At 43.6% G+C, this 13,206-nt stretch overlaps 1 long non-coding RNA gene across 2 annotated transcripts; it reads left to right on the forward strand.

Moving 5' to 3' along the window:
• The first annotated feature begins 819 nt into the window (after nucleotides 1-819).
• Nucleotides 820-12,998, forward strand: LOC126997363 (uncharacterized). Of its 2 annotated transcripts, none has more exons than XR_007752055.1 (3): nucleotides 820-1,033; nucleotides 10,095-10,213; nucleotides 12,788-12,998. It is a non-coding gene; the product is annotated as an uncharacterized LOC126997363 (long non-coding RNA). The 2 variants fall into 2 exon arrangements; XR_007752054.1 differs by lacking the exon at nucleotides 820-1,033 and adding an exon at nucleotides 8,408-8,467.
• Nucleotides 12,999-13,206: the final 208 nt, after the last annotated feature.

Genomic DNA, 13,206 nt, shown 5'->3' on the forward strand with positions numbered 1-13,206 from the left:
AGACCATCCTTGTGCAGTCAAGTTTTCGGCTTCAGGAAAAAACACTCTAAAATGTCGAACAAAATTGGTTAATGAATGTGTGTGAATAGTTGACATATTTCTAAGTATGTTGTAATGAATGACTTAGAGCAGAGCCTCACAGGACTGAATAATTCTATTTTTATGAAAGAATACTCTATTATTGTATTTATGTGCCCTTTTTTTTCTATGAATGTGTAATCACCTTCTGGCCTTCAAATTAATGAGGGTGTTGCTAAGATCAAACCAATAAAACATACTTAAAGGTACAACACTATGATTGTCACTGCGTGTAGGGAGCTGCTTATTACGTCATATCTGAGAGGGTTGCCCTACGCAGGAGTCCGTGGCGTGTGCATGTAATGGCAGGGACTGGATTAGCGGAAGAATGAGACTATGAAAGACCAATTATTGATGTCCCAGCACCAGTGGTAAGCGTGTAACATCTGGCAAACCACCTTCCTGAACCGTGACTCGAAGCTTGTGTCTACAGCTCAACTTTTATCTCACAAACGTAGGTGTGTTAGTAAATATATATATATATATATATATATATATATATATATATATATATATATATATATATATATATATATATATATATATATATATATATATATATATATATATATATATATATAATAATTTGTGTAGCTGTACGTGCACAGATATGTCTTTTATAAAACACTCATATCAGTTGCTTTTGTGATTGCGAGCGCTGGTTCAGGGACAGGAGGGTTCATGGCTTCACTTGCCTGATGCTTCATGCGACCGGCGTGCGGCCGGCAGAGGGCAGCACGGACACCCCCACTCACGGTGTGCGGGGGACTGGGCCGGACGTGGAATCTGAACACTATCCATTTTTAGTATTTCTTTTGCCAACGTTTATTTAAGTAGTAGCGAGAATCTAAGTGCAGTAAGACGTGGAATGCAGCATCAATACTTTGACGACACCGAAACACCTGCCACAGGCTGCAGCACAGCGCATCGTTGGGAGTGGTGTGGCCGTCGAGAGGTAAGTGTCCTGAATGTTGTGCACGCTCGTCTACCCCCGCTATGATGCTGCCATGCACGACCTCGCCGACACCTACCTTGGGTTTCAGTATGGATAGTAAATAGTAGACAAATGTGTTGCATCCGCTTGAGCTTATTTCCAATTCGCACCCTTCCACCTATATTATTGACTACCTCCTTATAACTGCTACTCCTGCTTCCCTACCTCACTGTCAACACTTGTATTTTACGTCATATTTCATCGATCCATTCAGTAAGAGTAATCTGTATAGAGTAAATGTTTTATACAAGTACACCCAGGCCATTGTACTGGGGGGCCTTAGCCGAAGCTGTTAGTGTTGCCGAAAGTAATGATCACCTCGTGTCGGGGAGCAGCGCGAGGGAAGGCCGCTGTGCTATTACACTATAATAGGATTTGCATAATATATTAGGGCGACACTGGGCGGGCTGCTTAGGCCGTCCGTGGGCACCTTTATAGAGGAGGGCAAAACGCGACTGCCGACGAGGGACGAGGAAAATATTCCGTATAAAAAATACAAGATCTGGCAGAAGAGATGGAGGCTACGCAAGAGAAGACGAGAAATTTAGCTACTTAAAAGTTTACGAGTTAGGACTAAAAGACGCAACAGTGAGAAAACTGTTAAACATCAAGTATATATTTCCTACTTTCTCACACTCTCCTAAGACCCCTCAACGTTCATGAGCCGCGACTTGCCTCTGCTGCACATAACTAAATAGGCACACCGAGCAAGTGTTGACCAGCCCGTCGTAATAACCCGTGAACACCCACCCACGGCCCTGTTGTTGCCGCTGCTGCTGCACACAATTACTTGCAGCTCGGACCCTTCGCGCGTATGGAAACTAAAAATGGGTGAGCTTGATATCCCTAACTCGTGCTCTAGATATATTCCAGAATGATGTATACAGTTTTTTTTTTTTTTCCCTTCATTCAAAACTTCTACACAATCACCCGTCACTTTGAAATAAATATGATCTTTAACACCAAATATAGGAGGTTTTGATAAAGGTGTTAATCTGAGTTATTAGGTTACTTTCCCTTGAAAACGCGGTCTATTCCCTCCTTAGTGTGTGTGTGTGTGTGTGTGTGTGTGTTGTGGTTCACAAGTAAGAGCCGTGAAGGAGGGACGAGAGGCGGGACAGCAAACAGCAAGCGTCGGGTGGTTTTCTGGGTGGAACAAAGGAACCAAACTCGAGGCGAGAGGGAGAGAGATGAGCCATTCAGCCGTGCCCTGAAGGAGACTCCGCCAGGGAATGGGCGATACCAACTCTTGAACGGGAGCCGGTCGAGGGAGACTGAACCCTAAGGGCAAGGCGGCAGTCACGTGACCGTTTCCCTAATCATTAAATACACTGGCTTCAGCTTCACGTAATAATAACGAATTTAATCGGTAAAAACATGCTGTGAACACTAAATAACTTGGTTTGTCTCGCTGTTAATGAAAGCGTCAAAGCGTTGGCCGGCTGATTGCCGTGTAATGAACCGCCTGGCTGCCGGCGCCTCGCAGCTGATGGGCGGCGGCGCTGAGTGATTGGTGGCGGTGGACAACCAGCAGGAAGTCAATTAAATGCTGGTTAGCGCTTCCCACCGCGACGCGAGGCCAAAGCAGCGCGTTAATTGCCTCGCCGTGCAGGTCACACGCTCCTCGGACGGCACCCTTACCTCTGACTCCTCCGGGTTTGGATATGGGGAAGGGGAGCAACTGGACGAGGGGAATAAGTAGGAAGGGGAAGGGGAAAGAGCGGGAAAGGGGTAGAGGATGGATTGACGCAGAGAAGGGGAAGGGGTAAGTGTGGCTTCCCTACAGATGAATGGATTGGTGGGAATAGGTTGAGACATCATCATCATTCATTACTGGTCACTGCTGGAGAAAGACATTTCCCAACGTTCTCCACCTCGGTCTGGTATTACTGCATACTCCATCCTGCTTCGGTAAATCCCCCAACTTCATCTCTCCACCTGATCCTTTGTCTGCCCTGACTTCGCCTAAATTTTCTGGGATGCCGATCTGCTGCTTTGATTGTCCAGCAATCATCACTTCTTCGCTTGCCCAGGTTCCAGTTCTTATTCTCAATCGGCATTAAAATATCTTCACCTTTTGTCCATGATGCTTGCTTCATGTCTCTCCAGTCTCCATGTTATACCCAACATTTTTCTCCATTCCTCTTTTTGAGATTCTTAGATTTTTCTCGAGATCTCTTTCTGAGCGGTATGTTAGGACAATATACTGATCGTACATATTTCTATTCATGGCGACTGCCAGGAGATTAGTCATTGTTAAAAATTTTCCTCCGCTATTTATTCATTCAATCAGTGAATAGAGTCACTATTGAAGCACAGTACGGTGGAGTGAGTTTGAGTTCTGCAGTCAGGCGATTCCAATGGTGGTGGCGGCTGTACGTATACTGGTGGCGGCGGTGGCAGGTCGCGTGCCCTGCGCTTGTACAGGGTCGCACCATTGTCTTGAGCCAGATTAACTAAGCCGTCAGCACCATTTAACGCACCTGTGAATGGCAGGAGACCACATCATTAAACTTTGCCTCTCTCTCACCTCATAACTTTGGAGACGACGTCATCTGTAGAAGTTTGTGAGTCTCATAACTGCAGCTCAGCATCGACCCGCTCGTCAGGGCAGGAGACTCCGTTGGTACGAGCGTTGTAAAGCTCCCGTGACGGCAGTATTTTTCGGCGGCGCGTCAGAGTGGGCGGTGCGGCGGGAGGGTCGTAGCCTCGGCAAAATGACGAAAGTATGAAATATGTGTTTTTTGCAAAAGTAATTTTGTCAGGCAAGGAAAGTCTTCTGATAAGATTTTTTTTTAAATCTGGATGACTATGAAAAACTTGTGACAAAGTAAAGGAATTCAGATTAAAAAAAAATCACAAACTAAAACTATAGTACTTAAGCGTCCAAGCAATATGGGACATCCTCACACAGATTAAAAATCTGTCAGTTATCTTAGCACAATAAAATTAAAAATACTAATGAATATAATAATAATAAAAATAATATAAATAATGATAACTAATAATAATAATAATAATAATGATAATAATAATAATAATAATAATAATAATAATAATAATAATAATAATAATAATAATAATAATAATAATAATAATATAACAACAGTAATAACCGCAAGAGCAATACTTTTTTATTGTCAATACCATTAATGGCGGTTTAATAAATATTCATGAAACTCCCAACCCGTGTAGCTGACATTTTCGCGTAATTAGACGCTTTGCTCATTGAATTTATCGTCCTGTTAATTATATGGAGTCGTTTTGAGTGTTGCTACTGAGGAAGGTGACGAGCGGGAGATGCACCAGGAGGGGAAGATCTTATGAGTGTTTCTTGATCCCCCGTGGCTGTGGTGCTCCGAGGTTGGGAAGGAGTAAGCGGCGGTCCATGTGTGAGGGTAAAACCGTGACCAGAGTGACGCAAAGCAGTTAATAAAGAACCCAAAACCAAGTAAATAACTGCGTTTGATTAGCAATACTTCTCTTTTCATATGTACGCCCATTCATGTGATACGGATGATACAAACGGCGAATTTCATGTAGATAAAAATGTCTATGGCCCGGGAAAACATTAATGGCCCGGCTATGGAATTCATTGCCATGCATTAGTCATCCCACAGCCAACAAAATAGTACGTAAACCATTTTTAGTGCGTTATTCATCGCTGGAACCGGAAAACAGAAGAGCACAGCAATATTTTACAAGTGATTCACGACTGCTGTCTCCCGCACCGCTCGTAGTGGGGCCATTTGAGCAGCCGCAGGTCGCTAGTTTTTCTGCCCCAGGCGTGCACGAGGGAGGGAGGTGATAGGGTGGTGAGGAGGGTAGGGCAACGAGGTGATTTAGTAGGAGTTCCTAACGTAGGGAGAGAGAAGTGTACCAACGGGCCGGGTAATGGTACTTTTTTTTATTCGTGCTGAAGGTGTGAAGAGGTATAAGGTTGGACAGGGAGATAGAGTGCGAGCCAGTGTTGAAGGTGTGAGCGAGTGAGAAATGGTAGTATGTGATTAGTGTTGTTTGTGTAATAGGGGAACTGTGTGTAAGGGCCGAGGGTGCAGGGTCAAAGAAATGAGACCAGTCGAAAGGGAGGTGTGTGGAAGTTGTATGACCGAAAGGGAAGGGATCAGAAGAGAGGAGAGGAAAGGAGAGAGAAGAGAGGAGAGGTTGGGCTGAAAGACCTATGAGGGACAAGGGTAATGGGTTAAAGAGGCAAGAGAAGGGATAAAGGCGCCACAAAAGTGAGGTATTGAGAAGGGAGTAGAGTTCAGGGACTGTGTTGGACTTAATGGTGTGTGGTGTTGATGGAGGGGATGATGGGGAAGGGGGATAATCTAAACGGGTAAAGGGTGAAGGCAAATGGACTGAAGTAAGGGTTGACGATGATGGTGGAAGGATTGATACAAGGTTAGTAAGAGTGAGCTACCTAACGATCAATTGCCAGCGATGGGACGAACAGAACAGGAGATTACTATTGATTTCTACTGGAGGCCTAGGCGAGGGAGATATGTTATTGATAGCCTTAATCACAATAGCAAACTAGATACCAGTGTTGCTGATGCAGAAGGAATGTAACGTGGGTGAAGTAGATAAGGGAAAAGCAGGACTGGCGGTCGCGTTGTTGTGCCATGCCTTGAGGTGGTCACGTAATTAGCGCGCCAGGGAGGAAATGCGTGTGATAACCGTCGGTTCATGTCCAGGGTCTTAGAAACTTACATATTTTCGTTGATTTTACTTTCTATCAACAGTCACTTAATCCGCGTAATCTTTAGCAGCATGAGCCACCGTTGATCCGAAACTTAATTCTCGCAAATAAACCCATCAAAGTCTTGCTTAATATTATTCTTTACTATCGGTATTCTTCCCGACCGTCTTGGAGATCGGCCCAACATTCTAGACCTCTTCCTTACCTCAAACCCTTCTGCTTATTCTGTCAAACTGTTCTCTCCGTTGGGCTCCTCCGATCACAATCTTATTTCTGCATCCTGTCCTATCGTACACCCCCCTCTCTGACCACCGAAGAGCGATGCTTGCTTCATTTCAGTTGCTTCACCCGTGGAACGATTATTGCTTCCAGGATAGAGAGACCTCTGTGTAGCTCAAGCATCACAGAGGTGTGATTGTCTCTCTATGGGCATACATACATTCGTTCTTCTTCTCTCCTCACTAAAAAAGCTGCTTTTTTTAACGCTTGTTGTTCTGCTGCTGTCAATGATAGGGCAGCTCACTAAGGTACCAGAGCTGGCCTTCAAACTAATGCTAATTATGAACTTTACATTTCGAAATCGAGGAAATCGTATTCTATCGACTAACCAAAAAAAATTCTCATTAAATTAAAATGTCAAAACTTTCTTTAACTCTTCCCATTCCTCTGACTTCTGGCATCTAACAAAACAACTTCACTTCTGTCTTTTTCTTTCCTTCAGTCCTGGCAGCAACACACCTCTACCTCAATCATCTATCTCTGAACTCTCTTCTTCTCTGAAATCTAAAACTCTACTCTGGACGATTCTGGGGGCTATTCCCTCTCCTCTCCCCTCCTCCTCCTCCCTGCTGTCTGCCTGATTCTTCAAAAATGATGTTTTTCTATGCCCTGCCCTGCCTCCTCTCTCTCAAGGCTTTATATGCCTGATGGAGTGCCCTCCTGTGTCCTTAAAACTGTGCTCCCGTGCTGTCACCCTGCCTGATTCTTTTCTCTTTCTGCCTGTCCTCAATAACCTTACCTTTCCTTCTTGCTGGGGTATATTCTACATCAGCCTGTACTAAAGGAGGGGTGACACTCCAATCCTCAAACCACCGTCCTATAGCTTTTTTTTTTTTTCTAAAGCTTTTGAATCAATCATCAATCGGAAGATTCAAGAGCTGCTTTTTCCATTTCTGACCTTCTCTCTGATCGCCAGTATGGGTTCCGCAAGGTTCTACCCACTGGTGATCTCCTAGCCTTCTGACTCTGACCTGGTCATCCTCTTTAGCCGTTTTTCCTTTTGCTATTGCGCTGGACATATCAAAGCTTTTGATAGGGTCTGGCACAAATCTTTCTTTGCTTTCTTCTAAACCACCCTATATCCTTCTCTCCTGTCTCTGTACCTTTATTTCCTTTCCCTTTCTGACCGTTCTATTTTTGCCGTGGTAGACGGTCACTGTTCTTCCCTATAATCTATTAACAGTGGTGGTTCTGTCCTATCTCTCCTTCTCTGTTATTCATTTTTCTTCTTTATTCATTGGATGATCTCTTCCAAAAACGAACTGATTCCTCCATTCCTACATTACTCTTTTGAAGATCCACCTTTCAACTTTTAACGACTCAAGGCACCTCTCAAGGCAACAGCCTCAGGCTGGACTGTGCAGAGATTGGAGCAAGAAGAACCTGGTGTCCTTCAACGAATCAAAAAAGAACAGTTTCTCCACTCTCCCTCAAACTTCTTCACACTCTCCACAATCTTCTTTGACACAATCTTCCAAACAACTATCCCAGCACTCAACATCCTCGGTCTATCCTTAACTCAAACAACACTACGGAACCTTCCTTAATCTCATCTCTTAAATCTCAACTCAGCTTCCTCAGCTTCTGGGCGTTCTTCAAATCTCCACCTCCTCTTCTCCCGTCTGATACTGTTCCAGTCCCAGGGCCAGGTCCGCCCTCGTATGGAGTATGCAGGGTAGCCAATGGGGGCTCCCACTCACACAGCTCTTCTGTCTTCAGGTGGAGGCTAAGGCTCGTCTCATCCAAGCTCTCCTCCTCTGCCCTTTCGTCCTTCTACCTTCTCCCTTCCGCCACTCGATAGTCCTCTCTTATCTTCTCTTCAGTATTTCTATGACTGCTCTTCTTCTATTGCTATTTCCTCCGCTTACCTCCGCATTGAACTTGCTAACCGCATCCCTCGTGCTCGCGGACTACATCCGACCTTTATCTCCTACTTAACCAGCATCTTATACTGAGTTAACCTCACGCTGTAAGAGTAAACTCTGGAACAATCTTCCTTCATCTGTATTTCCTCCTGCCTATTTCCTCCCATCTCCGACTTGAACTCTTTCAGTTTCGACTTATCAGAGTTTGAGTCTTCCTTTCAATACTTCTTTTGTTTTTTTGATCTTCCTTTCGTGGCGGGCTTTTTTTTTTTTTTAATGTTTTTCTTTTGTGGCTTTTTTTTTTTTGCTGCCTGTAAAAAAAAAAAATCACTTCATGAAGCGTTCTATAACTCAAAGCACATAATATTTTGTAGATTCAATGCGTAAAGGAAAATAATGTACATGTGAACAGGTCTCAAACCTCAGTTGAGTCGAAACCTCGAAAAACGGTTCAGTTCCGGTTAATGGTGGCGGTGAGAGAGGCGGGCCAGTAGTCATTCCGCTGCCAGGTTGGTCGGCAGCCGTAGGACGCTCCATGGGACTTATTAGGTATGTATCGGATTTGACTATTCTACTTTAATGAGCAATTTTCACATACCTTTGGGGGTGAACATACTGTATAGTGATGAAGGTTGGGACTGTGATCATGAATCTTATACGAAATTTCAAATAGTTTCATTAGAGCATAAACTGGAGGCTACGTAGAATGCTTATACAGGGATATGGTGTCAGCTTCAGTCGCTTTTATTCCACCATGAGAAGGGCACTAAATCTCCAATGAAGACTGAAGGTGAGGTGGGTGAGGCTCTTCCGGCAAGAGATATGGGACGGCAAAACAGCTCCCCCTTTTAAAATGAATAGCGGTAAATGAAAAATTCGTCCATTTGCTGGGAGGGGAGCCAGGAGGGTGAACTATTGACGCCGTAGTAGACATGAAAAACATTCCCTGGTTTTTACATGTTTTCTCCATTTTTGTTTGTTTTCCACCCTAGTTGATAGGCGGTTGATGGATCTCTGACGAAGCAAAGTTCAGAGAAGTCGAATTGCAAGTTAACACGCAACACATATATGGACACGCCCCTCTCTCTCCCCTCACATACAGTAAAAAAACAACCGAGATTCATGAAAAAAGGCCATGCCCGCGTTCCCTGTATAAAAAAAATGTAGCTTTTTCTCCGTAATGTTGTGAATGAGTGGCTCTTGGACATGACTCGTGCTGCATGGGGAGCGTGGGTCAGGGTGTCGGTGGAAAGAATAGTCTCAGGAGCGCTTCGTTGGGAGGATGCATCGTGAGAATAGGGCAAGGAAGAGAGAGGGAAGAGAGGGAGGAGAGAATGGGAAGGCGTAAAGTTTAATTAGTGGCAACAGTGGACGTCAAGGGAAGACAGAGGAGCTCCAGGACGGCGTAGTGGGGTAAGAGGAGAGTGGTAGTGGTAGTGGTGTGGCGGGGAGGGAAAATATCGTCACCTTCGTAAGCAAACCACCTAAGTCAGTATTTTCTACTTTACAGGAAATAGGAAAAGAACTCATTATCTCATTTGGCTTAATATTTAGGCAGAAATGAAAAGGCCAATTCTAGAACACTCAAACCCTGAATGACGAAAGCAGCTACACAAAAACGGGCGTCACGTGTTAAAAAATTGATGTAGACAAAAACCTGGAAATCGCTGGAAAATGACTTGGGCAATTATTTTGAGGGTGACGATATGTGGTGAAAGTGAGTGTGTAGTGATGGCGTGGGCAAAGAGGAGGCTGGAAGAGTCCTCGCTGCTCCTGGTCATGGTGACGTCGTAATGGTGCCGGTGTTAGCGGGTGAAGCTTTATCATTCTGAAGGTGGAGGTCATGGTGGGTAAATACTAATGGTACAATGTTTATTCTGTTGTATTAAGGCGTCTAGTAGTACTTGTCATATTGAGGCGTGGGTGGAGAGGATGTGTAGCGGCATTAACGGCAGAGGTAATGGCTGCCGTAGTCGTAACAGTGTGGTTCAATAAAGCTGATGTAAGAGGTCATTGTGGTGCGGGGAAATGAGGTGCGATGGTTATTACTCTTGTGGAATGTCTTTATAAGCGTGACTGTGGAGATAATGATAGGGTGATGGAGGCGTCAGAGGTGGTGGCCGTGGTAGACTTAACGGCTTTCGTCAGTAAGTTAAAGAATCATCCCTAATTTCAGGCTCAGGTAACACCCGGCCTGTCATCCTCCATTGATCGCCTCGGCAGGTGTGGTGGTGGTCGTTGGACAGCTGCAGGGGACGCCTCGCCGCTCAGGTGTGATGCTCCAGTGACAATCAGGTAGTGTTCCGTGGTCTTGTAGAGCTAAAGTGATCACTACGTATATGGTAAAATAAATATTTAAGTGTTAACGGAATTCAAGACTTTCTTATAAGGGTTTGGATATTGATCGTTTGACAGAAAATGTAGATTAGTTTACAAGAATAGCAGACTTTTTTTAAATACTAATGCAATGCAAGGCGAAAAAGTATATGGTAAATTTGCATCAAGATTTATTATTTATTGGTTCATGAATATAAATGTTATCGTACTTGTTTGGTAAAAAAAATAACTATATTGCTTACCAAACATTACTCATGTACAATAGTAATTGTGTTATACATTTTGCATCACCGCTCGGTTCTGCCTGTTTGTTTTGTATAAGTTGTGTCCTGATAATGTGTACATTTTCAAAATAATGATTGACTCAACCAAATATACCATTCATTGTCACACAGGGGGGCGGTAGGAGAAGGGTAGACAGGGTGCACATGAGGGGTGAGGGAGGCGGTAGATGAGGAGAATGGGGGGTATAAAGAGAGGGGGAATGGAGGGAAGAGAGAGAGGTAGTGGTAATGGTTGTAAATGGTCACGGAGAGTACGCAGGAAAGATCAAATGACACACACACACGCAGACACACGCACACACACGCACACGCAAGAACACGCACACACACACACACGCACGTTGTGGGTAAAGATAATTTTGACGGAAGCTTTACTATCAAATAATTAATTAGCTTTCCGTGTACACATGTTTGTTTCCGTGTGCTCTGCTGAGTGGCGCGAAGTCCATGTCCGCCACACATCATAATGCAATGAAACATAGCAGTTATAATGAACGAATATCATATACGATGAATATATGGAAATATGATTGAGTTAAATGCTCATTCGGCAGCCCTGAACCAGAATGATGCCTCTTGCTCTTTCCTCGCTCCTGTCCCTGTAACACTACTTGCATTCAGTTCTCCATTCACATTCCATTTACATAAATTACTCATTCATTAGCCATTACATATTTGTCATCAGAAAAAAATAATGTTCCTCTTTCAGATATATTGTAAAACAAGGAATTTCAATTTACCGCGTCAATAAGCGACATTAAAACGATTGCTAAGGATCTCGTACATTAAGGTATGAATAATAACCTCGGTGCTGATAACCCGACTCGGAAGCTATTTTTCCAAGACTACTAAATTACCAAACCCTTCCAATATGGCACCGGCATTCATAATCGTAATGCTCACATAACTCTGATTATTTTGCCGCTAAATTCCTTGGTCAGTATTTTTCGGATTAGGGCGCTATTACAATGTGTATCATCTTATTTGTCATTAGTCTCTCCGTTCAGGTGTTGTTAAGCTCGGCGTGTCATGAAGGATGTGCGGCCTGCCTGTCATTACGAACGTGAGTCGTTGAGCAAATCGGAGTGACCAGCTTTCTAGGATCAGTGATTTATAGCAGATAGGAAGTAGAAAATTAATTAGCACGGAGACTATCTGCAATGAGTTGAAATAATTAGGATGTCAGAACAGTTTGTCTGCTTAGGAAAAAAGTTTTAAGCATATTAATTATTTGCACGGAATTTTGATAGTGCGTTATATACCGTGTGGGAGGGGCAGCAGTAGTATTAATTGTCGCTGGTATAATTATCGTTAAAATTGCTTTGTGGGAATAACCGAAAAGTGAGAAGTTTTTTTTCAATACGGAGTCCTCCACGCACTAAACACCCCTTCATCTTACTTTGTACGCGCTGAAGAGTTCTGGAAGACAGCAACATTTGTTAAAAATATACTCTGACACTGTACACCGATTATTTTATATGCGTGACCGATGCACTGAAACAAAGATCCTGTCTCCCCTGCCACTTAAAATTTTTCATTAAAATGGTTTTAATTGTAGTGTCCCAAAATATTTCAGAAAAGGAGTACCACATTCCCCATTCAGCTCCAGTGCGCTTCCCTTGTCAACCCCAACTGAATCTTGCACACACCCTCATTAATTCGTATTACATGTCCAAACCCTGTGAGAGAACCTTGTCTCCCCATTATACCCAGATTATCACTGTCTGTTACAGGGAAGACAGGGAGCTAGCCGGAGGGATGGCGATTGGACGGCGCCACGTTAAAGAGGACGCGGGTTCACGTTCTCCCGCCGCAACAAGATGAGATTTTTAAGGCACCGCCGAGTGGCCTGAATACCACCTATCAACCAGGATTAGTTTCTCTCTAAAGAGAGGATTAAATTTGATCTCGGGGGGGAGGGGCAGCATAAGCTAATCAAGATGGCGCCACTATAAACACTTGCCTGCACCATAACGAGTTGGGGCCGACGATCAGGCCCCACCAAAGTAGGCCTACTGGCGCCATTGGCTGAAATGCAAGAGAAGTCGAAACTAGTAGGTAGAGGGTCCGGAAAAAAAGCTGTGTGTGTCTTGTTAGATGAAACGTGACTAATAGCTTTCCCATTGTTTTCGAACAGACAACCTTGCAGAAAATGGGAAAACTGCTACTTTCAAATATTTTTTTGGTTTTATACTTGACGGGATTTAGAGTACTGGAATGTCGTAATCTTTGAAATGCATTCCCTCAGGTGTGGTTACAACGTGACCCGGCAGGTGTTACAGCCCTCCAACAAGCTGTGTCCCGCGTCAGATGTCCAAAGCTGCCTGGATGAAGATGTACCTTGCATTTTGGTGGGACAGCCGGGTTGGTATTCAACCTTCTGTCAGGGAGGATACATGTTTGTAAATTATGTTCTGTGCTTACCAAGTCAAAGATTTAAAATAAAATTAAGTAAAGTATTCCTTTTTCAAACCAACATACTTTTCGTTTATCTCAGGAAGCTGTTTTAAGAATTAGGCAATGTTTCTCAGGACCTCGAAATTTGCAATCCAGCAGTTTTCCTGCTCTAAACATAGTAATTAATTAAGCCGTATTTAAAGATATTAAATGAACTGAATATTGGTCAAACAAACTGCAAACAAAAAAATATAAATGTTGCACATAACT

The sequence above is a fragment of the Eriocheir sinensis genome, chromosome 12 (genome assembly GCF_024679095.1).
Source record: "Eriocheir sinensis breed Jianghai 21 chromosome 12, ASM2467909v1, whole genome shotgun sequence".
Lineage (NCBI taxonomy): Eukaryota > Metazoa > Arthropoda > Malacostraca > Decapoda > Varunidae > Eriocheir > Eriocheir sinensis.